The sequence below is a fragment of the Sinohyriopsis cumingii genome, chromosome 4 (genome assembly GCF_028554795.1).
Source record: "Sinohyriopsis cumingii isolate HCF-2022 chromosome 4, ASM2855479v2, whole genome shotgun sequence".
Taxonomy (NCBI): Eukaryota; Metazoa; Mollusca; class Bivalvia; order Unionida; family Unionidae; genus Sinohyriopsis; species Sinohyriopsis cumingii.
The window spans coordinates 81,708,812-81,736,088 of NC_142964.1; the positions used below are offsets into that span (position 1 = coordinate 81,708,812).

At 40.5% G+C, this 27,277-nt stretch overlaps 1 protein-coding gene across 1 annotated transcript in view; it reads left to right on the forward strand.

Annotated features, from left to right (window-relative positions):
- Positions 1–7,542: 7,542 nt before the first annotated feature.
- LOC149801544 (alpha-galactosidase MYORG-like) overlaps positions 7,543–27,277 on the forward strand; it is a 90,367-nt gene continuing 70,632 nt past the window's right edge. The window contains exons 1-2 of the mRNA XM_089955741.1: positions 7,543–7,585; positions 9,139–9,195. The gene's annotated coding sequence lies outside the window, so the exon portion shown is untranslated. The remainder of the gene's footprint in view (positions 7,586–9,138; positions 9,196–27,277) is intronic.

Sequence of the window (27,277 nt, forward strand, 5' to 3'; positions counted from 1 at the left end):
TAGTGGCGTCCCTCTCGTGCTACATAGAACAGTTTTTATGTACGGTTGCATACTCCCCCCTTAAAAAAAAAAAAGCTTTTCTAAGAATCGCCCTAGTTACAATTAAGTGAAGGCGAAACATTATTCTGAGTTCAGTTACAAGCAATAAAGCTCCCGACAGCAGCTTTAACATTTCGACAAGGGGAATCTTGCCCCCTCAGAATCCCGCTCGCGCTGCCATAGCACTCATAACTGGCTTCAGATAGTTGCTAGACTATATGTACATTTGAATCCAATATTTGCAAATAGGCAACGTTACACGCAAGCATTACCGTTTTGATATTTGCAAAGGAAACAATATTGTCTTGTTTGGCATGCTGCCCAGTACCGACACGAACTGTCGAAATACAGCTTATGTGAACACACACACACACACACACGAGAGAGAGCACTGAAAAGATTTTGGTGCCCCCCTCCTACAAAATGTGAAACTAAAAAAAAAAGCAATATTAAAAGCTAACAAGGTGGGAAAATACCAGTGTTGCCATCATTCCAAATCAAAATACTCGTACATGCAGATCGAAGTGGTCATGTGCAATTTATTCAATTTATCATCAACAATTAATTTGAAATTTTTCTGGTGCCTTAATTGGTCTGGTACCCTAAGTACTTTTTTGTTTTGTTTTTTTTTATTGGGGGGGGGGGGCACCAGACAGATGCCCCCCCCCCCCTTTCCTAATTACATAAATTATTTATGTGTTTTTGTATTCCCCCAGATATGTTGTAATGTATTATTTCATCGTTTTTGTAACGTGAATTTAGGAGTTCGGGTATTTATTCAATCCCTAGTGTATCTATAGAGGAGTATCTCCGAGAGTGATTTAGATTATCCTCTCGGTTAAACTTCCTCTTTTTCGTTTTCTCTGTGACCTTGCTAGGGTCTCCTACATCCCATGTTTGTTATATGTTTGTGCTATGGGTTATGTATGCTATAATGTGTTTTTGTTGGGATAGCTTGTTGGATCAAATTCTTGTAGTGTATAAGTTTTCCTATTATATTCCGTATTCATATACAACGGAAATTCTTTTTATACGTTTTGAATTTTGAAGAACGGTGATATCCCCTTATTTTTTGAATCTTACTGATTCTTATGTATGTGTTAAATCACCTTTCTTAATAAGATTAGGCTGAGCTCCATGAAGGGTTCACATTTTTTTTAATTATTATGCTTCTCCCCCATGGAACAGGTCTATCTTTTAATTAGAAATATCTCAAAAATGGTTCAATCGTAGAGAGAGAGAAAAAAAAAAAAAAAAAATTTTTTTCTTATATTGATTTGAGTTGCAAACCAAAATTCTGATTTTATACATTTTCTTTTTTAAATTTTAGACAAGTTTTAAATTTAAATTTAAGTTTAAAATCCAATTTCAATTCACATAGATTTTTTGTTGATGTTAGTGATAGAAAAGATAGAAATTCAGTTAAAATTTATTTTTCAAGAGGGGTTCCTTTCCAGATTCTGCCATGGGCCTGTTCACTTCGCGTAGCGCCATGTGACATAGCCCCATGGCATCATTATCTGTACTTTCCCTCTTGAGGTATTCCCTAAGTTAAAATTTAATTGGGCCACACTTCTTAATATTATTAACAATAAAACTTGAAATTTTATATAAAGTTGCTTTGCTAAAATCACCATCAAGATATAATATACATTGTGGTTTAAATTTACTCTTTAAGTTTATTTCATCAATTATTTTTTTCCTATCAACTTCTGTTTCCTTACAATTTAACATTACGTGTTTTTATTGTACATTCCTATTTTACACAGCGGACATTTAGGCGGTGCTCCGACCATGTGCCGTCTCGCTGCAATCTCTCCTGTCAACCACGCATCATGCATGTATTTGAAGGCGAGGCTTTGTATTTTTAAAGATCCTAATTGTGACCAGTGCCCCCATGCCTTTTTCCAGTTCACATATAAATTTTCACGTTCGACTTTACTTTGTATATTTTTGGTTATGTCATTCCGAATCCATTTATATGAGAGTTTTTCGTCCTGGTCCCAAAATTCTTTTGTGTCCCTATATTTCATTAATAGATCTCTTATACTCTTATATTTTCTAGGTGTTTCTAAAAGTTTCATTAATTTGTTATTTTTATATATTCCCTCCCTGTTCCGCAAAACGAAACCAAACGAATATATATATATATCCCCTCCCATGGTAATTTAGGTTCGTCACTCAGTCGTTTAAATCTATTTAAAATATTGGTAACTTTTAAAATTATGGGGCTTGGTAACCCTATTCCCCCTGATTCTTTCGCCTTGTATAATGTTTCTTTTATAACATAATGTAATTTAAAATCCCATATATATTTAATTATAAGTTTATCTATATTATTTAAAATTATGTTACTTATGTTAGTAGACTTCATAATATAATTCAAATTTGTATACATATATGTTTTGGCCACCTGTGCCCGTTCCATTAAACATAACGGCATAAGTGCCCAGATATCGATATTTCTTTTTATCTCACATTCCATTTTTTTTGCAGTTTTCCTTTTCTTCATTTTTGCCAAAGTACACACCAAGTGCTTTAACAGTATCTTTAAACATATGGGCTGGTATGCTGGAAAGCCTACCGCGCCCGTTGCCTATCTCTAAAATTTCTGTTTTATCATGATTTATTTTTGACCCCGATGCTCTTCCAAATTTTTCATATTCCTTTATAAGGTTCTCAAAGGATTTCGGGTCCTCTAAAAAGTTAGTGCAATCATCTGCATGTTGTAACATTTTCACTTCCTCTTTGATATTTGGAACTTTTATACCTTTAATTCCTTTATTTAGTTTTACACTGATACTGAGCATTTCAATTACTATTACGTATAATAGCATTGATAGTGGGCACCCTTGCCGCACTGATCTTTTAATGTCAAATTGTTCTGTCATGGCTCCGTTATTTTGAACTCTTGAAGTTATGTTATTATATAAAATTTTTGTCCATTTCCGGAAAGGTTCTCCGAAGCCAAATTTTTCCAGGACTTTCTGTATATAGTTATGCTCTATTCTATCAAAGGCTTTTTCTTTATCAAAAAGTACCATAGCAACTTTCTGTCCCTTATTTGGTACATGTTATATAATTGCAGTTATACTTAATATGTTTTATTTTGTATGTCCCTATTTTTGGGCCCACACGTTTGGTTTACATTTATTATTCCACCTATCCCCTTTTTTAGCCTATTGCTTAGGATTCTACTCAATATTTTGTAATCCGTATTAAGGAGGGAGATGGGCCTCCAGTTTTTTAGTTCTTCCCTATCCCCTTTGCCTTTATATATTAAAATGATGACCCCTTCTTTCATTGTTTCCGACATTTCATTATTTCTTAAAAATATATTGTTATATAACCATTCAAGAATGGGCAACAGCTCTTCGCAAAATGTCATATAGAAATCTGCAGAGAGTCCATCTCCCCCTGAAGATTTTCCCTTATTCATTGTATTTATACTATCTAAAATTTCTTCTTGTGATATAAAATCATCACATATTTGTTTAAAATTATCGTTAATTTTTTCACATGGTATTTCTTGTAAGTAATCATCAATTTCATTCTCTGATATTTTTTGAGACGTATATAGTGTTGCATAATAGTTTTTAATATGATCCATAACTTCCTGTTTTTCCATTATTGTTGTTGTTGTTGTTGTTGTTGTGTTGATTTTGACCTTCTCCATAAATTTATCTCCCCCCCCCCATTCTTTTCTCTTCTCTTTTATATAATCCCTCTGCTTTTTTATATATCCCCGTAAATTTCCCTGCCCTAATTTCTCTACCCCTACTTTCTATTTTATTTATTTCTTCCAATCTGTTTTTTAAATTGGTCTCTATATCCTTAGCATTTTTTTTTGTAGTTGGTATCTGATCGCTTCTCTTTCTGTTTTCAGTTTCCTATTTTTTAAATTACAGTGTTCAATCGCTAGTTTTTTTTAGTTTGACTTTAAGTTTTTCCCATTCTAATATTATATCAACATATTCCCTATTCTTAAAATCTTCTATCTCTTTCTTTACCCTTTGTATAAAATCTGTATCTTTTAAAATTTAATTATTTATCATCCATCTTCCATGCCCCATTTTATTCTATTTTTAAAAGTTACAGTCATATTAATAAGTTTATGATCGGATATTTTAAAATCTGTGATATTCGTTTCTTTGTGTACATTTTCATCATAGTTGTTACAGTAAAATTTGTCTAAGCGGCTTCCTTTATTTATTTTATAATTATAAGTATATTCTTTCCTTAATAAGTTCTGTACTCGGTAAACATCCGTTAATTTATATTTTTTGATAAAAAAGTCCATATCCGGTTTGATCCTAATGTCGTTTGGTGCTAGATCTCCCTCCCTATCTATATTTTCTCCCACCCAGTTAAAATCGCCCCCTATAATTATATTTCCTGTTGCATATTTCTCTATATATTTATTTAAATGCTCTAAGAATAATATTTTATGTTCCCTATTTGCTGGCATGTATATATTAATTATGTGCACATCCTCTATTGTAATATGTATCATCCTACCGTTAAAAACCTTATCTACTTCTATTCTTTCCCATGTCAAACCTTTTTTATTTTTGATTAAAACTGCCACCCCTCCTTTAACATCTGTGTTCGTAATCACTAATTAATAAAATTCCATTTAGGTAACTTTCCATTATTATTTTTATATTGTCTTTAAAACCGTTATGCGTCTCTTGTATTAACAATACATCATAATTTAGATCTTTAGGGAATTTAAAGATTTTTTTCCTACTTATACCATTTATATTTATAGACAAGAACTGTAAGTTTTTTCCTTCCATTCTTGTCTCTTCCCAGGGTGTCGCTTTTTTTCCCCCCCTAAATTATTCTATTCTTTTACAAATTATTATTGGTTTTTGTGTTATAAACTTGTTTGTGAAAAGTCTGTAGGGGGGGGGGCACTGGTTTCCCCACCCCCCTCTGATGTAATTGTACTACTTTGTGTTTCCCCTGCACTTGTCACTGTTGTTTGGATTGTACTCTCTGACTCTGTGTTCAAAGTTTGTATCGATTCTGTTGTTGATATTATCTGTCCGTTATCTTCCTCCATTTCCGTGTCATTTTCCGTATCCGGTTCCGATTCGTTTCGCCCCATTCCTTCTCCCTCACTTTCAGTTTCTGAGTCTTCTTCTTCTTGAATTTTCTCTATTTCGGCTTCTACGGTTTTCTTTCCCTGTTTATTTTTTTTACGTTGTAGTGACTTTTCCTGTGGTGATATGGCTTCCGAGTTTCTTTTCGCCCTCTTTCTCTTGGGCATGGGCGTCGATGTCAGGGGGGTATCTGTCTGTGGGCTATCTTCTATGTGTATATTCTCCTCTCCTAGGATGGCAAATCTATTTTGTGTAGTTATCTCTTCTTCGTTTAGCACACCTGCTTTTGACGTTTTGTTTGGGCTCAGGTAGTTCTCCCACTCTAATGTCTTGTGCCCTTCTATTTTTGTGATTTCTAGCTCGGGTAGGGCTTGTATTTCTTCTTCTCTTTCCTTTTCTTTTTCCTCTCTAACTTGTCTTATCAGATTAAGGATCTCTTCCTGTTGCTTTTGTAGTTGTTGTTGTTGTTGTTTTGGCTGCAGGGGTGTGGTTTTCTGCCCTTGTCCTGACGCTTTATTGGCATATGTTTCCTCTTGTTGTTTGGGTCTCTCCATTCCCCCTTGGCAGTCTCTAGGTCCGTGTCCTTTTTGGTGGCACAGGGGGCAAACTCTATCTTGCTCGCTCCCCCTGTACCATGTTTTCAGACGGAAGCCCAAAACATAGAAGAAGATCGGGATCTTCTTGGCATCTTCTCTGCTTACGTATAGGAGTCTATTTCCCGACTTGATGGGGGCGAAACCCCATACAGTCGCCATTTTGTGTGTAACAACGCTCACTCCTGTCTTCTTTTTGATCTTTTCCACCAATTCTTGGCTATCCACTTCCATGGGGAGCCCCATCACGTTGATTTCCGTCAATCGTGGTTCCATGGTTCTTATAAAGGGGGCTGCTTTGTAGACTTTGGCTGTCATCCCCTTTACGCTTATTTCTTCCTCTTTTAGTAAGGGTATTCCTCCTTTTGGGTAGATCACAAACTTATTTAGACCTCCGTTTTGTAGGGCTTCAATCTTCCCTATATCTATCCCCATAGTGTGAAGTGCCATCAAAACTTCACTTTGTCTTGGCGAGTTGGTGGCGCCTTCGAAATCGATGGTCTGACACCCAGCCGGGTGGTTAACTATCATCCTATTATCTTCATATACAGTATGAAAATATTGTCGGATCTTGGATCTGACTGGTTCGGTTTGACCTTCATCTGGATCCATTTTGTTTTCCTTTTTTTGTTCTATATTATGTGCGTGGGTTACACGATACTATAAATGCGAATTGAAAACTTCTCTATGTGATTGTGTAATTTAGAGCCGGTCAACCCCTTTTACTTTTTCTCTAAATCTTACAGTAATACTACAATAATACTAAATACATGAAACATAAAGTGCAAACAAAACTGTTTGCAGCAAAGACTAGGTGAATTCAAACTCACTCTGCGCTGTCGCATATAATCCCAGCCGTGATTAATAATATGCAGCGGTGCAGAATAATTGAAATGTTATAGTAAATGCAAATATCTAAATTGTAAATAGGTGTTAGTATGAAAAAAACAAATGTCCCTTTCTACCTCTCCTCAAAACTTTTCAGTTTGCTTTGTCCTTGCCATTTTCAGACGATTAAACAACACACACTGTACTTCTCAAGAAGGAGTATAAAGTACCCTAAGTACGTGCTTCGTGTGCTTAATGGGTATTCCGGCACTGACTGCAGCTGAATGAAAAGAATTTCGCGGCATGCATGACTCGCCTTCTACTCAGTGGCGTAATCCAAAACCGTGCAAAACCCCTAGAGTAAGACAAAAAGGTCAAGGTGACATTTCTTTGTCCGTGGTTAATATTACACAAACACATCTGAATACACCGATTAATTTTTAGGAAAACAAAACAAAGCCAAATGCAAAACTTAACGTAATTACTGAAGCATGAAAAATATGACATTGTGACTTTCATTTTTGAGCATTTTCCTCAAAGGTAAAGTTATCGGTCAATTTTCTTGACTGTACATGCATCTTTGTTAGAGAAAACTAACCGAAATGAAAAAACTAAATTTATGTTGATGCCTAACGCTTATGCAAATAACTACAAGAGCTATCTGTGTCTGGATTAAGCGTAGCAATCTGGACAAAAACTAGGTCTGCGTGTTAGTAATGTCGTAGGCACGTGCATGTGTGCTTGCTGATGAAAACAGAAACCAAACGTCTTTATTCTGTATTTATATATCTCTCTGGATCACACACGAAAAACGCTGGAGTTGTTATACATCTTGATCATCGTAAACCACCGAGAGGCACCAAATTTATGTATGTAAGGAGAGGGACTTACCCAAGGCTTTCAGTGCCAAGACTAAGAGAATCAGAGATTGTTCAACAATCTAGCTGTTGTTAATAACAATCATTCGAAAGGCGCTCGGATTGCAGCTTGTACTAACGGGAGATCTTGTACATGTTTGTAAGTATCTTTGCACAGGCATTACTCATTGGCTAACAGTTAGATACGGAACTTACACATATAATAAAAACTTGCATGCGCACTGACATTGCAACATCTTTACACATGAAAAAATGCACGATCTTGCATGAACTTTGGAATATATATATATATATATATATATATATATATATATATATATATATATATATATATATATATATATATAATTGTGTTACGCCTGTGAATTTCCTGACATAGGTATGACTTTCGGGCGACAACGGGGACAGTGTTGTCGTAAACAATGCTCAGGTACTGTCTTCAAGTTTATCAAAGTCAAGTGATTTTGATAGATTCAATACAGTTATTATACTCTCTCCCCTTCGACCCGACACCATGGTGTGCCATGGCGGCCCTCCCCTTGTATTTCCTAAAAACCCGCAGCCCATCTGCCCTTGGGCAGACTGACAGAAGGTTATGTCTGCCAGTGTATTCTAGTAACGTACGGTTACATACATACATACATACATACATACACATGCGCACACGTGTCGCCTACACAAGCAGAGAGGTCGTATGATACAAATCTGTTGAAAGGTGACCGTCTTGTTTAATCTCATGCTTCCCATTAATAATTAGATAATGTTTGAAGTCAATCTTTAATAATGAATTAGTCAGGATTACATTGCCGTATTTAGGGGTCAAACGCAACATTCAGGTTGAGCGAAATGAAATAGGCAAGATTATATTTAGGGGTCAGATGTAACAGCCAGGATTACGCTTCCTCATTTACGTTGCCTCATTTGGAGGTCAAATTGGATAGGTTAAATTGCCTCATTTAGGGGTCAAATGAAACATAGCAAAATTTAGAGGTCAGATGGACAGGATCATATTGCATCATTTAGGAGTCAAATGAAATAGGATTAGGTTACCTCATTTAGGGATGAAATGAAGTAGTCAGAATTACGTTGCATAGTTTAGGAGTCAAATGGAACATTGCAAAATTTAGGGGTCAAATGAAACAATTAGGATTACGTTGCATCATTCTGGAGTCAAATGAAACAGTCATAATCTTGAGGGGGCCCTGCGCTTCAGGCCTAATGTCGTCTTTATGAGTTTGTCAAGCTATATTCTCCGGTAAATTGGAAACGCTAATACAGGCCCCACGCAGTCATGGTCGGCCCTAGGCTCCGCGTACTCTTAACGCCGCATCTGGGTATACATCAGTTTGTTTCGTTTAAATATTTGATGAGATACGAAGAGCATTTTAAATCTCAGAATTTAATAATGATCTGAAAACGTTTGAGGTGAATTTGAAAACTCTTGTTACATATAACCGATTATGAGAATCTATATACACTTAAATATGTGTGTATGAGCAAACACAAACTAACGCTATTCAGTTACAAGGCAAACACACGTAATGGGACAATGTCTTCACACAGAACATTTAAAACCAGCATACCTGATCGGGTATGTTATAAATAATCAGTAGGGATCGATAGCTCATGGATAGATGAACCAAATAGACAGTCACGTATACAAACTGAAGGTTGTTTTTTTTTTAACACCAGGGGAGCAGAGGTCAGAGGAGAACATACTGAGCAGGTCTAAGGCACCATACTTATATAGTAAGCATTTGAAATCAAATTATACTCTCTCTCTCTCTCTCTCTCTCTCTCTCTCTCTCTCTCTCTCTTAATGTTAACTTTATTTATTTAGTGTCTATTGCACAACAAGTTCTGTCATCTTAAACGACGTGCTGTCGACATTTCAGAAGTTGACATAATATAGTCTTAGAGTTGAAAGAAACTGGAGAACCCAGAGAAACTCGCCGACCCTTGATAAGCCACTGGGGTAAACGTACTTATGATGTGCTTTTTAATGGTGGATGCTTGTGGCCGGGGTGGGGAAGGGTTCGGTTGATCGTCTACCTTTATTTTAAAAGTTAAAATAGTTCACATTTCAGCGGAAAAGGGACAAAGTTGTCCATTTTAACAAAACAACATACAAACCCCTTCTCTAAATTAACCCGCGTTGAAAGAATTCAATGTACATCCATACCTTCTATTTGATACGTTTCCGAAAAAAAAGCGGATTATTGCAAGTAAGGGCCACAAGATTTAAGGACACCTCCTCAGATGAGTTGAGACTGTGGTTTTGCTGAGTAAAATAATGAGCAAGAAAAATTTGCTAAACGTTGTTTACAATACTATTTGAAATGACAATATATTAAAATCGAACAGAAAAAATCGAAGGTCACGGATTATTTTATTTAAATGTTAATTACACGTTTCATTTATTGTTTTCTGTTATGATGGAGGTAGAAAGTATATTTTGAGAGAAAGCTTGTTCAGATCACCAGCTATCAGAACTATGTTTTAAAAGATGAGATTAGACAAAGAAGGTGAAAGCAACACAAAGACACAAAGACAATATAAGAAAGCTATTGTTTTACGGAAGGAAGAAATAACTTAACACCGCTAGTATAAAATTGATATATTGGCTAATTTAATAGCTCAGTTAATGACGTATCTAGATATAATTTAAATGAGCGTGTCTCTGCCTCCCTCCCCAGTCCCGTCCCTCCATATATATATATATATATATATATATATATATATATATATATATATATATATATATATATATATATATATATATATATAGAAAGATAATATTTGAACATCAAGGCAAAAAATTTTGCAAGTTGAGTACATAATGTAAAACAGATCCATACTCGTTAACAGGGGCAGAATTTTTTTATTTTACTTGCTAATTTTCTCTGTATATTTATTATTACTATTTACATTTAAGACTATATCAAATTAAAATAAATAAATATATACGACTCTATGGTCTTAATCTAACTAAAAGAAAAGAGTGAAAACTTACAAGTTTAGTAAAATTCAACAAATAATGTATTTCCCAAGATTACGAAGGGAAAGTTTTAAAAAATCTTACAGTATTGAGAATTAAATCCCAAATGGTCCAAAAACATTATATCACCAGTCCTAACGAATACAGTTCTAATTAAATTCCAACTGATTTCCAAATAAGATCCATCGCTGACTGTGTTGATGTGATGGTAGTCTCGAATGTGCCAATGGCCTGTAGCTGGATAATGTGCAGACATTGTTTTGATAAATAACAGTGATATAATCCAAAAACGTTCTTGTCTTAAATCGCTATAATTCGAAATTAATGGTTCTGTCCAAGAATACTATAGACGGACACTTTGTATTTCCAGTGAATTATAATTTCAAGAAATAATAGTAGTAAGGTGGGATACATTAGCGACAATGGGAATTAGCATTACAGAGACCCCTGGGTCAGATTAGCGACAATGGAAATTTAACATGGCGAAAAATCGTGGGTCAGATTAGCGACAAGGGAAATTAACATGGGGAATAAATCGTGGGTCACTCTAGCGACAAGGGGAATTTAACATGGAACTATAGTGTGGGTCTGTCTAGCGACAAGGGGAAATTAACATGGGAAATAGAGTTTGGGCTTTTGGGATTTTTTTTTTTTTTTTTTTTTTTAAATTTTTTTTAAAAAAGGGGTAGGCAATTGAAAGGCTATCTCTTTTCGAGAAATATGGCTGGCCCTGAAAAGGGCCTTTGGGTTTCTTCTTCTTCTTCTTCTTCTTCTTCTTCTAACTCCTTAACTTCTTCCACCAAGTCCTCACTTTTTCCATTATTCCTTTCTTCTTCTTTTTCTCCTCTGGCATCCAGTCTGGATGGCCCAAGACTCTAAACTTTTCCTGGACTTTGATCCAATTCTCATTCATCCTCTCAAACTCTGTCTGTTTCTTTTTGCTTTCCACATCTTTTCTTTCTTCCCTCCATTTCACTTTAATCTTCTCTACTTCTTCCTCCATTACTTTTCTCATCAGATCTTCCCCTTTCTTCACCTTTTCCAATCCCCATTTTACATTTCTCCACTCTGTCCAGTACAATATTTTTTCTAGGAAGCACCGGACTTGGATGACATGATCCAGTGCTTCCTTCAAACTTCCCACTCTGAAGTAAGGTGGGTTAATGAAGCCTCTTGACTTACTGACTTCTTCTTCAATCATCCCTGCTATGATATCTCTTGCTGTCTTTAGGCCTTGAACTTGACTCGTTACAAAGTCTTTCATATCTCCATGCCTCCATTCCTCTTCTATTCTTCCTAAAACATATTCTACATCGATTATCCAGAAATAGATGTCTCTCAATAAATTAAATAGAACTGATACTTGAGTCATTTTTGTCTCAGTTATTCCTTAGAATGGTTCCAACATCAAACTTTGTGGGTTCTTATAGTGAAAGCGCGGACGTGATGGAAAACATCCCCCCTAAAGCACTCAAGGCAGGAAACTAAAAACCATCATTAAAGAAGTATGTAGAAATAGGAAACCACCCAAAACAAAAGGCAGTGAACAAAAATTCATAAATAGAATACTCACGGGCAAAACCAAGCTGGCTAACAGCTTCGGACAGTACATAGGACCACAACCACATAACCCTAACTGCTACCACTGCAGGGTCCCAGAAGACATAGAGCATATTTTTAACAACTGCCATACACTTGAAAAAGAAAGGGCTAAGTTTAAAGTTAAACAGCATAAAATTGGATCCCCTACAACATACCCAGAATTCTTGATGAACACAAACCCCAATATTAATCTAACATTCAAAAATGTCATAAGTTTTATACACGAATCCAATCTACTCAAAAAAATCTAAGAAAGTAAATCAAAGACCAGTTAAAAATATAACAAATCACTGTTTGGGAATTATGACGGCCGGCTCGGTCTCGTGGGTTCACAGACTGACACAGTCGTTCATAGCCCGAATAATAAAAACCAGTTAAGGACGAATATTACAAAATCACTGTTTGGGAATTATGACGACCTGCTAGGTCTCGTAGGTTCACAAACTGACACAGCCGTTCATACCCCGAATAATAAAAACCAATTAAGGCCACAAAAAATTAAAATAGGAAAATAGGAATTAATTAAAACAGGACTCCATAATAACATACAAACAACCATAAAAACAAGTTTTCATTCCAAACCAATAAGATAGGGAATCAAAATAAATAAGGAATTGATGAATAAAAAAAAAAAAAAAAAAAAAAAAAATACTCCTAACCGTCTCCTTGTCTCTTAAACAACATCTGGCTGAACTTTTAAATCAAGCTTCCACAGCTATTTCTACTAATATACTCAGCCAAATCCAGGCAATGTTGGCAGACGACACTGAAGAATTTGAAACTTCCACGCTGGCAGCGGCCCTGGAAGTATCATCATCCAGCGGCGATGAAGCTGATGAACCTGCACCACCTAAACAGAGTGGAAAAAAGGAAGGCTCTGTCTACCGGAATATCGGACTGGGAAAGGCAATTGATGATATCAAAAAAGCGGGCCACTTCGTCAATGCCACAAGACCGGGTGTCCTAATGTGACCTCATCGCTGCCGACCAATCGTGGCGGGAGTCACATACTGCTTGGTTTGACACCTGGGGCATTTCAATCCAACTAAGAAACACGAGTGTGTGATGTGACTATTCCCACTCATGTCTATTAGCCTTTCAGTCAGGTTGTTAAGGACTAGTTAGTCCTACACCTGAGTGGCTAAATTAAAAAGTACTCTTTGAGTACATAAAAGCCTGGGGGATGAGGCTCCTTTTCCTTCCCCCAGGAGTAATTAAAAATCACGCAGTGCGTGAATAAAAAAGTGGTACATGTTCAAAAGAACGAAAACCACTATAATCCAACTAACTAACTAACTAAATAACCAAAAAACAACAACGCGCGGACGTGAAGGAAAACATCCCCTACTTTCTCATTTCATATAATAAAACCAAAACTATACTCTCCACATACGCTAAGAAACAATAAACAAACCCATAATCTACTATTTACACAAACTTACGTGAGCAGTTACAAACACAAACACAAACACACAAAATAAACAATAAAGAAACCCATAATCTACTATTCACACAACCATACCTTAGCTCTTACAAACACCATCACACAAACACATACCCTCACATTTTTTTCAAAAAGAGTTAGTGTTTATATTCACACTACTCTACCTACACACATTGGCAAATCGATCGTTATTTCTTTTCTAGAGTATTGGGTAGCCCTGAAAAGGGCTGTTTTTTTTTGTAACTTCATGGACACCTGGTTAATGGTGACACCTTCCAGGCCTGGCGCCACATACACATCTTGTCCCCCAGTTACTTTTTACCTTTTTGGGGGAGAGAGCAGAGGCAGGATATGTGGCTTCAGAATCCCAATTTTCGGTTTCTGGGATTCTGAAATTTTTTCTTCTTCTCTCCTTTTCCTCCTCCTCTTCTTTGTATCTTCTCTCCTCCTCTTTGTATCTTCTTTCCTCTTCTTCTTTATATCTTCTCTCCTCCTCTTCTTTATTTCTTCTTTCCTCCTCCTCTCTCATCCTTCCGTCTTCCACAATGGCTTCCGCGGCCAGTTCATTCAACAGGCGCCTGGCATATTCCAGATGCACATGAAGTTCCAACAGTTTAGACAGTCTCGTGTTCATTTTTGGTGTTGATCAATCAACAAGGGTAGCTAGACTGCCCAGCGAGTTTCAATTTATAGTGAAAGCGCGGACGTGAAGGAAAACATCCCCCTAAAAAACATAAAATTGATCTTACCTAGATCATGACCAAAAGAAACAACGCGCGGACCTAAAAGAAACACTCACTCACTTTTTTATGCTACCCATCACTATTTTAAAATTTTTTATAAATCACTTCAATAGACTATCCACATACGCAAAGCAATCCAATCTAACTCCAAATATACACCTCAAACACCAAAAAAAGACATCATTTTAATCTACTATCCATACCAACTTACTTAAGCACTTACAAACACAAACACACAAACACATACCCTCACATTTTTAAAAAAAGAGTTAGTGTTTATTTTCACACTACTCTACCTACACACATTGGCAAATCGATCGTTATTTCTTTTCTAGAGTATTGGGGTAGCCCTGAAAAGGGCTGTTTTTTTTGTTTGCTATGGCATTCTTTTTTTAGTTTCTAAGAATGCGATGTCCTCTGAGGATAGACTTTCTGGCGATAGGTCTGCTTCTTCGGAAAGAGAAGAAGAACTCTTTGGTGTCGATACGACAATCGACAAAGCCTCTGTCAGCTTCAGGTTGCTGCTGTTGTTGTTGTTGTTGCTGCTGTTGCTGCTGTCTCTGAAGTCTGTACTTCTCTGTCCATTCTTCTTTTTCCCTGTTCATTTCTTCTCTGAAGAGCTCTTCTATCAGGTCTTCAGTGATTTTTAACATTCTGACATTCTCTATTTCTTCTGGCTTCGGTATCAAACTGTGCCTGACCCTATGCAAATTCACGTAGGCTTCGTTGAGCTTAGCTAGTTTGGAGCACATCTTCGTAGGAGGATGAGTCGACAATGGATGGTTAGACTGGAAACAACCCCGGTTCTTAAAGTCAAAGCGCGGACGTGAAGGAAAACATCCACCACACGGTTTTTGAGTCGCAACGTTTAGTGAGTGTCATGAGAGGGATAGTAAGAAATGAAAGAGCATCAATCCAACATTCTTATAGCTAAACAAAAGACAAAGGCATTTTTTTTCAAAACACAACATTTTTTATTCAAAAATCACTTAACACTAAATAACAACTCTAACATTTTTAACAATAATCCAACAATATAACATCAAACAATTTTTTCAAAACACAACATTTTTTATTCAAAAATCACTTAACACTAAACAACAACAACTCTAACATTTTTTAACAATAATCCAACACTAAAAGTTTCTCCACTAGGTAAAGAGGGATAACAGTCTTCCATGGTTTCTAGTAATCTAGGATGACTTCTCTCAAACTGTTGATTTCTATGGTATTATCGAATTCTGCATACAGGATGACGTTCACCGTTTCATCAGGGTCTCGGTCTTTAAACTGAATTTCCACACGAATCTGGCCGGATTTTATAGGGTGGAAATGTCTCTCGTCGCTGCCTTGGTCTGAAGTGAAATCGAAAGCCCACAAAGCATAGCCTCCTGCATAATCCTCGTACGTAATACAGTGACTGGTATTGGTTCCAACTGTCCGGTGGCTTCGTACAGGGACAAGTACGATCTCAAGTAATTCTTCTTGGTAAAGTCAGGTTCGAAAGGTCGGGTACACAAGGTCTTGCCATCGCGACTGACTTCGATTTTGGACACGCCAAAGTGTTGAAAGTAGAAAGGATTTTTTTCGGCAGCTCCGTTGAAGGCTGTATTCTCGACGATACCAACGATCAAACGTTTGGGTAACTGTCCTTGGAACAGATGATCTTCGATCATGGATCGCTGTCCCTTGGGAATGGTGAACGTTTTCACTTCCACGCGTCGTATGGGATACTTGGCGGTCGTTCTGCTCAACGTCTGACTGATGTCGTTTCCCACTTTAGGTAACACTTCCACACGGCGTACGTAGAGTCTGGCTTCTAGGATTTTGGTTTTGTAACCGTCACTATCAGCCATCAAATGGAAAGCGGCACTGCTACGATTCAGTCTCAGGCGGACATCCACCCCGTTCAGCAAATACTTTTCTTGCAACCACATGTCCAAATGCAAACGATCCATCAGTTCTAAACTTGTGTCGGCTCCCGTGATTCTCTTTCTTCGTTCTAGAAATCCATCATTGTTGTCTTTCTTTTCATCAGTTTCCAATATTTCAAACTTGGTAGGTTCGTCAGCTTCCCATACCACACAGGCATTGAGATGAGTGTTCTTGGCATCTATTCCGTACGTCAAGAGATTTTCCAGGTAGGCACGATAAGGGTAAGTATCCATGCTGCTACTGACCAGTTTGTTATTCAAGTACAAGTCCACTCCACTGAACAAGGAATGCATGAAATTGTTGACGGGAGCTACTGCTTCATCGTCTATAGCACCTCCAGTCTTATCTAGAATTTTGACTTTCAGGTACAAGTAACTGCTATTCAGATCGATGTAATCTTCGGGCTGTCCTTTGATTTCAAACTCGATGGGAGCGGAATCGGTCAGTGAGGAGACGGGATGAAATTCCACCCACTGGGATTCTTGCATCGTCATCATCGTGGGGGGCATGGCAAACAGATCCAGTTCCGTCTTGGAACAAGCGCAAGATTCTCGGTGCTTCATTTTTTTGTCTCTTTTCTCAATAATCGAAAACGTCTAAGTCTCGAACGGTTCTTCTTTTCTTTGCCTTTCTCGCTTGAAGTCTGGTGAAAGGGTGTTTTCTTCGTCGTCTCTTTCTGCCTTGTCCTTGCTGAATGCCTGACTCGGTAGCGTGCAGGGCATTTATAGGTGTTTCTCGTTGGCCTAAAATGTCTTTCCCGTTTGCAGCAAGACATTTTTGCCTGCCCTCATGAAGGCTTCTTTAGGGTTTTGTTTGTCGATGATGACATTTTGGAGAAATTCTTTGCCTTGCGTCAGTGCCGCATCTTTCAAGGCGTGCAATCCGCGTGTCACCATGGGTTTCAGCACCGGGGCCACCGAACGAAAGGCCGATTTTAACATGTCTCCTAAACCGTGTCCTCGCTGTCGAGCAACCCCTCGGTACACTGGATACATGACTTACTTACGAGTCGTGAGAGAACCGTTTTCGAAAATGGAGTTTCACCGTGACTTTTCCTTTGGTGAATGGAATATTTTGTCCCAGATCTCCTTTTATAGCAATGTTGACCGTGTCCAAATACGACTTACTGACAGGCAAATAGTGAGGATGGACAAATTCGCGGTGGACGTGGTAAGTGTTTCCACCTTCCTCGTCAGTGTTCGTGGCAGAATCCACTTTGAAAGGAATGACACGCAGTAACGGTACGGAGGTGTGTCCCACCACGTTGTACTCCACCACATCGGAATACACGAACATCAAATTCAGTCCTTGGTTCAGTTCTACCGGGGCACGAAATAACTTGCTAAAAGACTCGTTGTCGTAAACGATGGGTAATTCGTTTTTCTTGAGCATGGTCTTTCTCATGTCCATGTCTCCGCCCAACATGTCAAACAATTCCGGACAAAATAAAATGGACATGATTTTACTTCGTTCAAATTTCATCAAGAAGCGACGAGCTGCTTTGTGGTACTCCATGGTGACACTTTTGTTAATATGCTCCAAAGCTTTCAGAAACACGACATTAAACCTGGAGGCTATGGTGCTCACCAAATGTTGACCACTAAAATAATAGCCTGGGGGAATGAACAAGTGATAGGTGGTGTACTTTTGTGTACGGGTTTTCTTGTCATATTTGACATTGTTATCCATCCACTGTTGCATTTGCTCGTCATGAACTTCCACATCAAAAAAATTTTGATTGGGAAGGACATTGAGGACTTGGGTCGGGTGAATCATTTCTACTAAAGCCACTTCCCAATGGGCTTCGTGGTCTAACTGGATGGCCTGAGGTAATTTGGCCGTGTAACAGCACAACGTGTTGTTGGGAAACACCTCCATGGAACTGTCGCTGGGTAAAGTTAAGTAAAATTGGCTTTGGTGACTCATAATTCCAGAGTTCTGTGGCTGTCCGAGGGGTTAGTGGACGTCAGAGGCGTGTCTCCGCCCAAAATGGGGTTCTGGTTGTGGTTGGAGTGGTGACTGGCACAGGCACTGGACACAAGGTTCCCGTGGTTCCCGTTCGAGGTGAATTTCAGGGAGGGATTAGGAAGCAGGTAACCGATGCAACTGCTCAATAAAATGGTCCACAATTGTTTGTCTCCTTGTTGCAAACTCAAATTGGCGATGGCTGCCCCGATGACACAATACACCACGAAGATTTGGCAGAAAAAGACGATTTGCGTTTTAGGCACACGTTCTCCATACCACACCCACAAGGGTTGTTTTTGTAAATCTTGCACAGAAGAACTAGGTGAAGGAGGAGTGGTCGACGTAGCTGCGTCTGCTGTGTGAAAGGGCATGATGGTCACTTCTTTTTATAGTCGATGACTTGCGAAGCGTCGATCCAAGAATCAAAACTGGGCGGATATCCTTTCCAACGTACTTTGACTTCTTTGACACGTCGTTTGCCCACTTTACGGGTTCTGCGTTCGAGAATGCTTTCGATGTCGTACACGTCGTCTTCTTTTTTGGTGACACGTTGTAACTCGGGCAAATAAAACGTTCCTTTGAGCACTTCTCCGTTCATGTCTTCCAATTTATAGACGGCAGGATGACGGCCATGCACTCGTCCAGTGACGCGAAACAATTCGGTCGTCCAGTTAGGTAAGTAACCTTTGTCAAAAGTGCGTTTGGTTTTGCCAATGCGCACCCAATCTCCTACGGCCAACTCTCCACTTTTCTTGGGGACAGCCCTCGTCGGGGACGTACCAAACAGACGCTCAAACACCAGCACTTCGTTGTCGGGAGTCACGTCTTGCGGGGCACGTCCGATGCTTCGATGGTAAGATTGGTTGTACGCTTGCACCAGGTGCGGTAAGATGTCGATGTACTTCAGAGTGTGGTGATGCGTAAAATATTTCCACATGCGTTCTTTCAAAGTGCGTTGAAAATGTTCCACGATGCTGGCTTTGGTTTCGGGATTATCGGTGGTAAAAAAATGAATGTCACGTTTCTTTAATTCTTTTTGGAAAGCTTGGTTCAGAAATTCGGTACCTTTGTCCGTTTGCCATCGAAGAGGGTGACGACCGCTTTGTTTCAACACCCGTTGCAGGGCTCGCACTAACTCGCTGCTCGATTTGGAAGTCAAGGGTACGACCCAAGCAAATTTGGAAAAGACGTCGATGACACAAAACAAATATTTGTAGCCACGATTGTAGCTGGCCAAATGAGAGACATCGGCTAAATCGGCTTGCCATTGATGATCGATGCCTTCCACTCGGGTGCGACTTCTGGCAAACTTGCGTCGAATGGGTTTGTGTAAAGTGTAGGTAGCTTGTTCTTGTAACCATCGTTGCACTTGAGGTAAACGGAGACTTTTCAGTTGCGTTTTGGCAGCACGATACAATTTTTGAACTCCTGCGTAACCTGCAGGATGGGAGGGATCGTAGTAAATGCTGGCTAAGACTTTTTCCATTTTTTTGTGTTGGTTGGTGTTTTAATAAGGCACCCACTCTTGGAGGATGCTACTCTTTTTCTCTTGGGGTATTTTCTTGGATTGCAATGCTTTGCGTGTGCGACCGGCAATAGGTGTTGAAGAGGAGGAGGATGTCTGAGCGGGGGATATCGGTTCTTGTTTCACTTCTGTCTTCACTTCTGTCTTCACTTTCTTTTTCTCTTGTGATGAAGAAGGGGTGGCCATCATCTTTTTAATCCATCCAATTCTGGAGGTAGGTGGTGTTGTTAACTTGCGTACTTTTTCGGGTGGAGTTTGAAACCCTTCTTCTTCTTCTTCTTTTCCTTTTTCTGTCTTGGTCACTGGTACTGTTGGTACTGGTACTGGTACTGGTGATGGTGCTGGACTTTTCATCAAGGTCTTAAAATCTTTCAGAGTGGGTAGAGCTGTTTCGTCTAAAGCTTTCTGGTGAAAGAGGTGCAGTCGTTGCAAGAGTTGACCGTACTTTTGCGATTTTTCTGTTTCGGACAAATCTTGGCGATCCATCAAGGACTGCAATTCGTGTTGTAACTGGGACATCTCGCTCAAATGGGGATTGGGAGGTAAATGCGGGGTGTGTTGTTCTTGCCACCGATGGTATTCCATCCATCGTTTGTAAGGCACTAAAGCTAGTTTTCGTCCTTCCATGTGGTTGTCAGGGGTCGATTCTGAGATCTTGGAACTTCCGAGGGCCTTTTTATCTTGCTCCCACCAGTCCTCCCAACATGGTTCCCAAGACTCCTTTCAGTATGGGGCCTAACAAGAGAGGTAAAATACCTCCACGTTGCACTAACATCTTCTTTTTTTGACGAATGGGAATTTTCTTTTGAACCATTTTCCGAAGAACGTGACGATGTTTGCCTAAGCATTGTTTCTGGTGTTTGGACAAAGGGATCGTGCCTTTCAAAACGTTCAAACAACATTCGCACACGGTATCGATGACCTCTTTGGAGGCCGTTTGAATGAGTTTTTTTCGTAGGGGTGGAGAAGCTTTGGACAGGACAGATAACATGTCCCCATGTTTGGCTAAACGTGGTGGCAGTCCTTTCCTTTTCTTTCCTTGGGGTTTTCTGGACGGTGACATCTTTGAGTCTTCAGGAGTACCAAAAAACACTGATACCCCTACTTGGTCACAGGCCTTTTTTATACTGGAACGCGTCGCCACTGATTGTCTTGACGTCGTATTAGTTTGAGGACAGGCATGACACGTCGTGCAGGGGTACGTAACGGACTAAATCGAGCCAGTTCTTGCTTGGACAAATCCAGTAAACTTTGTAACATGCCCGATCTTTCTTGAACTTTGATTTTGGGAGAAGGTACTTTGTGAGCAGCAGCGACTGCCACTAAATTGGAAGGTCCTGCCACTGGGGAAGTTCTTTTGGGGGTCATCAACAGAGAAGTTCTTGGTGTGATCAACGTCTCCAAGTACTCTTCAGTTCTGGGTGTCATTAACGGAGAAGTGGACAAACGTGAGGCTGCCGGAGACGCAGTCACCGCCGTGGCAGGTCGTGGTTTGCGAGTGTAAGGTTGCGTCCTGGCCGAAGTGCCTCTCTTGCGACTAGTTTTCTGTGGACTTTTCTTTTTCTGGGGACTTTTTCTCTGTTTCTTTTTCTGGGGGCTTCTTTTCTTTTTCCGGGATGGTGTCTGGTAAGAGGAGGGTCCTGCCACTGGAGAAGTTATTCTTCTTGGGGACCTGGTCGTTTTCTTTTTGTTCTTGGGGCTTCGTTGGACTTTTGTCTTGGGGATAACTTTGGGGGCATTAGGATCCCATCTTAAGAGAGAGCGAATGATGGCCCCTCCTAGAGTACCGCTCCCTCCAGGTTTCAAAATGATTTGTTTTTTGGTTTGAGTGTCGATGTGGGGATCGGCCAGTTGGACCAAAGCGACTTTGTTTCGATCAAAAAAGCGTTTGGTTTGATGAGGAATCTCAATGATTCCTTGGAGTAATTGACGTGCCGTCACCGTGAACCATCGTAAGACTTCTTTGAGACTAGCTTCTAAGACACGAGCTCGTGTTTGTGGATCTTTTTCTCGACTGATGCCATACAAGGCACGAATCAATTTGACGGGAAGATGCGACTGAAGGGACGTCATGTTCGCACTGAGAGTGAGACAGACGAAAAAGGGTCTGAGGTTTTTATAGATTTTTTTGATGTGGAGTGAAATGAAGTCGAGGACGGAGACGTGTACAGGACAGGCCCTCGGTCTTGGCACCAGTGGTGAAACAAGTGGGTACGAAATCGCAAATCCTCGGGAGTCGTAGGTTTCAAATCGACGAGTAAATAGGCGTGTGGAGTTTGAGTGGCATCGTCGTACGCCTGAGTCAGCCAAGGCGTTCCTAACTGTTTGGCTAAGACTTGCACTTGCGATTTATCTCGAGGGCTTTTAAACAAGACCACGTAATGCGCATTGAGACTGATGGTGCGATGGGCTTTACTTTGTTGAAACAAATTTTGGGTGATGTAAACGACACTGGCATTACGGTGATGCCCTTTGCGCGTGAACCACAGTTTAATTTCTTCTTCGTCTTCTCCTAACATGTCGTCAAAAATGACCAAATGGGTTTGACGGCAGTCAGAGACGATGCCGTCGTCTTCTTTAGGAATGCCTTCCACAAACACGATGGAATCGCCTTGACTTTCTCGCAAGAGGCTGTACGCCGATTGCCACTCTTTGTAACACCACACGATTCGTTGAGGGGGTCGATCGATCAAATGATGTTTATATTCGATCAAACGTTTGACGAATTCGGTTTTGCCTGAACCGCTAGGTCCAGCAATGAGCATGTTAAAGGGATGGCGAAGATACAAAGCCTCCCAACTGGCACGATCTAAGTGTTCGTCGATGACTTTGACAGTAGAGGAAGAGGGAGCAGAGACAGCAGAGGTAGCCATAGTGTAAGAAATGTCACTTGTGACACGAAAACAAACAAGACAAGAGTTTATATACTTTTTTTCAGAACACGTTTATTGAATGTTTTTTTTCAAACATGAATACGAAAGACAAAAATACATAAAAGCCAAAGGCTTAAGTACAAGAATAAAAGGCACATGATAACCATGAACGTGGAATAAACACAAGTGTCTGTACAACATGTTTTGGGTAAAGTTCTAACCAGTTCTATAGTAGGGGGTAAGGTCACACAAGTGTCCTCCCGAAAGGGTCTTTCAGGCCTGTCTGCGACAGTCCCGTCCTGGGTGACGGGTTCTTCTGGCACCGTCACTAACACGGGTTGAAAAGTAACTTTTTTCCTTGAATAACTCTCGTGCATACTGGGCCACCTCTTGGGTCCAAGCCAAACCAATCTGGTTTCTTCTTCGTCAACGACATGGTAAGTTACTTCAATGAACAATGAACTATCGATCTTGCCTAGGGTTCCTTTTTATATACAGACCAATACCGACGTGACCGTACGGCAACGTAAAGTGATTGGGAAGTCGCACTCGCTTCTGGTATACAATTTGATAGACTTTTTCCAAGGGTCGACTGACGATGTGGTGAGTGGGTAAACGTACAATCTTGTTCGGTTGATAGGTGGTCACTTTAAAGTTTCCATCCTCTCCCGATTGCAAGGCTTCTTTCAATACCCCAAAGTTGACCACTCGACTGGTACGATGATTCAGAGTCAGTCCTTTCACTTTGCACGTCGTGTGCACTTCTCCTTGTTTGTCCCGGTATTCGTAGCCGTAATTTTTGGGGCCGCCACTGACGAAACTTAGAATCTTGTCGTCGGGATGCTCGTCTGTCCAGGCTCCTAAACGGTCTCCTTCGATGTCAGGGTGATGTTGAATCGGGTGATGGATGTAAATGCAACTGTCCGTGTCAAAGTACAGGACGCGTTCTTCTAACAGTTCTAAAGCTTCGTACAATTTTAAGCGAGCATGAGCTGTCACGTAAGCCGCAATGATGACATTTCCAAAAGGGTCGTCTTGTACAAAGTCCTGATCTTCTTCGTAATTGACCAAGATCAAATCCTCTCGAACGACGTCCACGTGTTTCATGTATTTGGTTTTGTCGTGAATCATCTGGAAGTAGCGGGAAGGTTCTGTCAAATATTCCGTCTTGGGTAAACACGGTCGTTGTGCCATTTTACCCCACAAGCAATTTAACATCACTTTGGCAAACGATCGCCTGCCTTCGTTTTTTTCGATGTGGTCTAAAGAGATGCCTTCTTGTTCGTAGTATTTCTCTTTGAATTGTATTTGGTCTTCGGGAGTGTGACACCAGGAAGGATAGCCGCTGGCTTCTTGTTTCAGTTTCAAAAAGGCATCCACGTAGTCGGCGAAAATGCCTTTCTGAGTAGGGTCACCCTTGTGGTACTGTTGTGTCTTGGGAAAGTGGCAAATTTCGTACACTTCTAACAGTTGGTATCCCATGTCCAGAGCTTTGAACAATTCCACGCTGACCCAGGTTCCCGTCAAGGCACGTTCTTCCTGGCTGTGATGGCAAGGTTGGTCCTGGTTGCACGTTTCGGCACAAGTACGGCACAAGGGAAACATCAGTTTGCCTTGACAATGGTGAGGTAAGACGGGATGGTATAGGTTCGTGGGAGGCAAAACTTTACACTTGATCAAGCCTTCGTATTGTCGAATGTTTTTCAGGTCGATGTGTTCCGTCAGCAATTGCGGGTGCCCTACGGGAAAGCGACAATATTTGCACACGTAGGGATACAGCGAACACACGTCCAAGTATTTGATTTCTTCTCCTTTCTCTTCGTCGGCTTGGTACAGCAAACAGGTGGCATTGGTCCTTCCTCCGTACAAACTATCCCTCGGGTTCAACGGGTCCATGAACTGGTAACTTTCCACGAGGCGTTTAAACTCGGGATCGGTTTTCAAACGGTGATCGTACTCGTGTTCCCACATTTCCACCACTTGGTATCCTTGCTGTTCTAACTTTAGGCGTCGCTGACAAGTGTCCTCGTACAAGTCTTCCATGGTTCGTTGCAAAAACTGATTTTTAGTGTCACCGTCAGGGTAACAGACGGGACATCCGTGAAATAAGCAACCGTTAAACTCGTACACGATCTTGGGGTTTTCTAAGTCCCAGCCATCGACCGAATACGTTCCGATGGTCTTTTCGCCTCCTCCGTTGCGGGCATGCTGAATCCATTTGTCTTCCTTGTCGCACAAGTAATGTAATCAGCGTAGGGCTTTGACCGAGTATTGACGTTTGACAAAGTGGGTCGTTTGAGGACTGATGACAGCCACGGTGTTTTCAGGCATGAATCGTTGGCGGTACACTAAGGAACACGCTTTGGCAGTGGTGCAAGCTTCTTTCAAAGGATCGACCCCTCCGTGTTCCATGAACAGTTCTCGAAATTTTCCACAGCAACGTCGTAAAATGTCCACGTCGGAACGACAATACTTTAGCATTTCTTCCTGAAAGTCGAAGGGGTCGGAGGCATGAGCCTGGTACCAAGCGTAGAAAGCTTCTTGTTGTTCGGTACGCATGTTGTCGGGGTCGTAATAGTGAGCCTCAGGCAAATGGGGTAGAACGGCATGTTGATTGGCTTTCGTATTGAAAAAGTTTGGAAAGTAACCTTTAGCCATTTCTGTCATTCCAAACGTTTTAGGCATTCGGCTCAAAGGCATGGCCAAGTAACTCATCGAATCTTTAAACTGCACTTGTCCCACTTGCATGAAAATGATTTTGGCTCCGTTCAAAGTGACTTTAGGACGTTCGGTGCCTTGTTCCGTATAGTATCTCAAAAGAAACTGTCCATCGTATCCGGAGAAATTGTGAGCCATCACCGTGTCATGACGATGACAATCTCCGTAACGTTCGATGTCCTCTTGGCTCCACGTCTTGTCGATGGGGTCTAAGACCCATTGGGCAAAATCGGCTAACGTGTTCGGTGCCCGAAAGATTTTTTCACGTCCTCCAGGAATCTTGCTGCAGTGAGGGCATTGACTGAAGATAGGTTCTTGAATGCACTTCTCGCACGCTCGATGAGCCACGCAGAAATTAGGAATGTGAATGCCGGTCTCTTGCATGCATTCGAAATCGAAAAAGATGAAATTGCCTTTCTTCTTGCGACCGTCCTCTTTCTCTGGTGGGGGTTGGTATTTTTGCACGTAGCATTGGTGTTCCAAGTCCACGATGTGGTGACAAATGTGACATTTTTTCTTTCCTCGACATACGTGTGCCTTGGCATTATTGGTAAGTATGCCTTGCCCACAGGTAGGGCACAAGCACATTTCTTCTGTGAACCTTGTGTTTTCAAATGTTGTTGGTAACAGGTAGGACTGACAAACGTGCGCAAACAAGTCGAACAAGGCACTGGTCCTTCGCTCAGACAGGGTGGAGAGGCCAAACATCCTGGGCATTTCATTCCACAATGCTTGTGTTGCTCTCGATTGTTATAACCATAGTCACATTTCTCACAATAATAACCGTATCCCAGGAATCCAGTGATACTGGTAATGGTATCGAAATGTTCATCGTGATGATAAAGGTGAATGTATTTTCCGTCCTTAAAATCTTGGCCTCGAAAGAACAGAGTTCCACGCATTTCTTGAGGGTGCACTTTCAAGGTGTAGCGTGGAGCTAGGGCATCTTGCAATTTTTGCATCTCAGGAATGCCACAGGTGTGTCTTTGGACAGTCCGGCTTGTTGTAACAGGAGTTCTGCTTCGTTTCGTTGTTTGGCTCGATCGCATCGTTGAATAGTTTTCCAGGTTGTTTTCCATTCTACCGTGTCGTTCTTGTTGGCATAGGTTCGTCCCACCACGATGGCACGGGCTAAACACATCTGGTCTTGAGGGTTGTTAATTCGGACGAGACTCTTTTTGGTGTTGCGAAGGTCGTCCACCAATAACATCTTTTTGCATCCAGTTCCTTGAGGAGGAGAGACGTGGGCCATTTTCAGTGTGGCTTTACCATCGGTGATGTCAAACTGGTCATTAGATTGTTGCACCTGTTGTATCTTGTCCATGACTTTGGAAGGGGTCAGTTCTGCGGGTCTGCTAAACTCGATCCAAACAGGGGATTTCAAACCGTCGTGATCTATGGATAGTGTCAAGCGATCGTCTTCTTTGGCTTGACATTGTCGCTTGAGTGCGGTGAGCAAAGAATCCCACATCTCGGTGATAAACCCTTCTGCTTTCTCCAAGGGTACGTCGGCCTTGAAATCTTTAAACTTCACCGTGTAGGTGTAAGCCGTGGTTCTAAATTTTCTAGAGGAGCGCTTTTCCATCTCTCGAATGGAATAGTACTTTTCAGGGTTGACTAAGGGTGGTGAACTTGGTTTAGAGGTTTCAAATTCTGGTTCACTCATGTCCTCTTCAAAATCACTGGCATGAATTTGTGCCAAGATTTCAGCCCTGGTACGAGGCGATAGATCACGTTTCTGTCTCTTACTTTCTTCTTCTTCTTTCTTCTCAAATGAATAGGATCGTTTCATCTTGAGTGCAAAACGTCAAATGACTCAAGTTTAAACACCATAGACTAATTTATAGTCATGGCAAACCAGCGTATATAAAAAGGGTGTGTGTCTTGTCCTTTCACTATTCATTTCACTCTCAAGCCGAGCACAACGATGGAAGAGACTACCCAGATGGAACGTTTCGTCAGAGCTTTGCGAGGGGTCATTAGAAAATTCTCTTCAGACCAGCCGACGGACTACTCTCCTTCCTT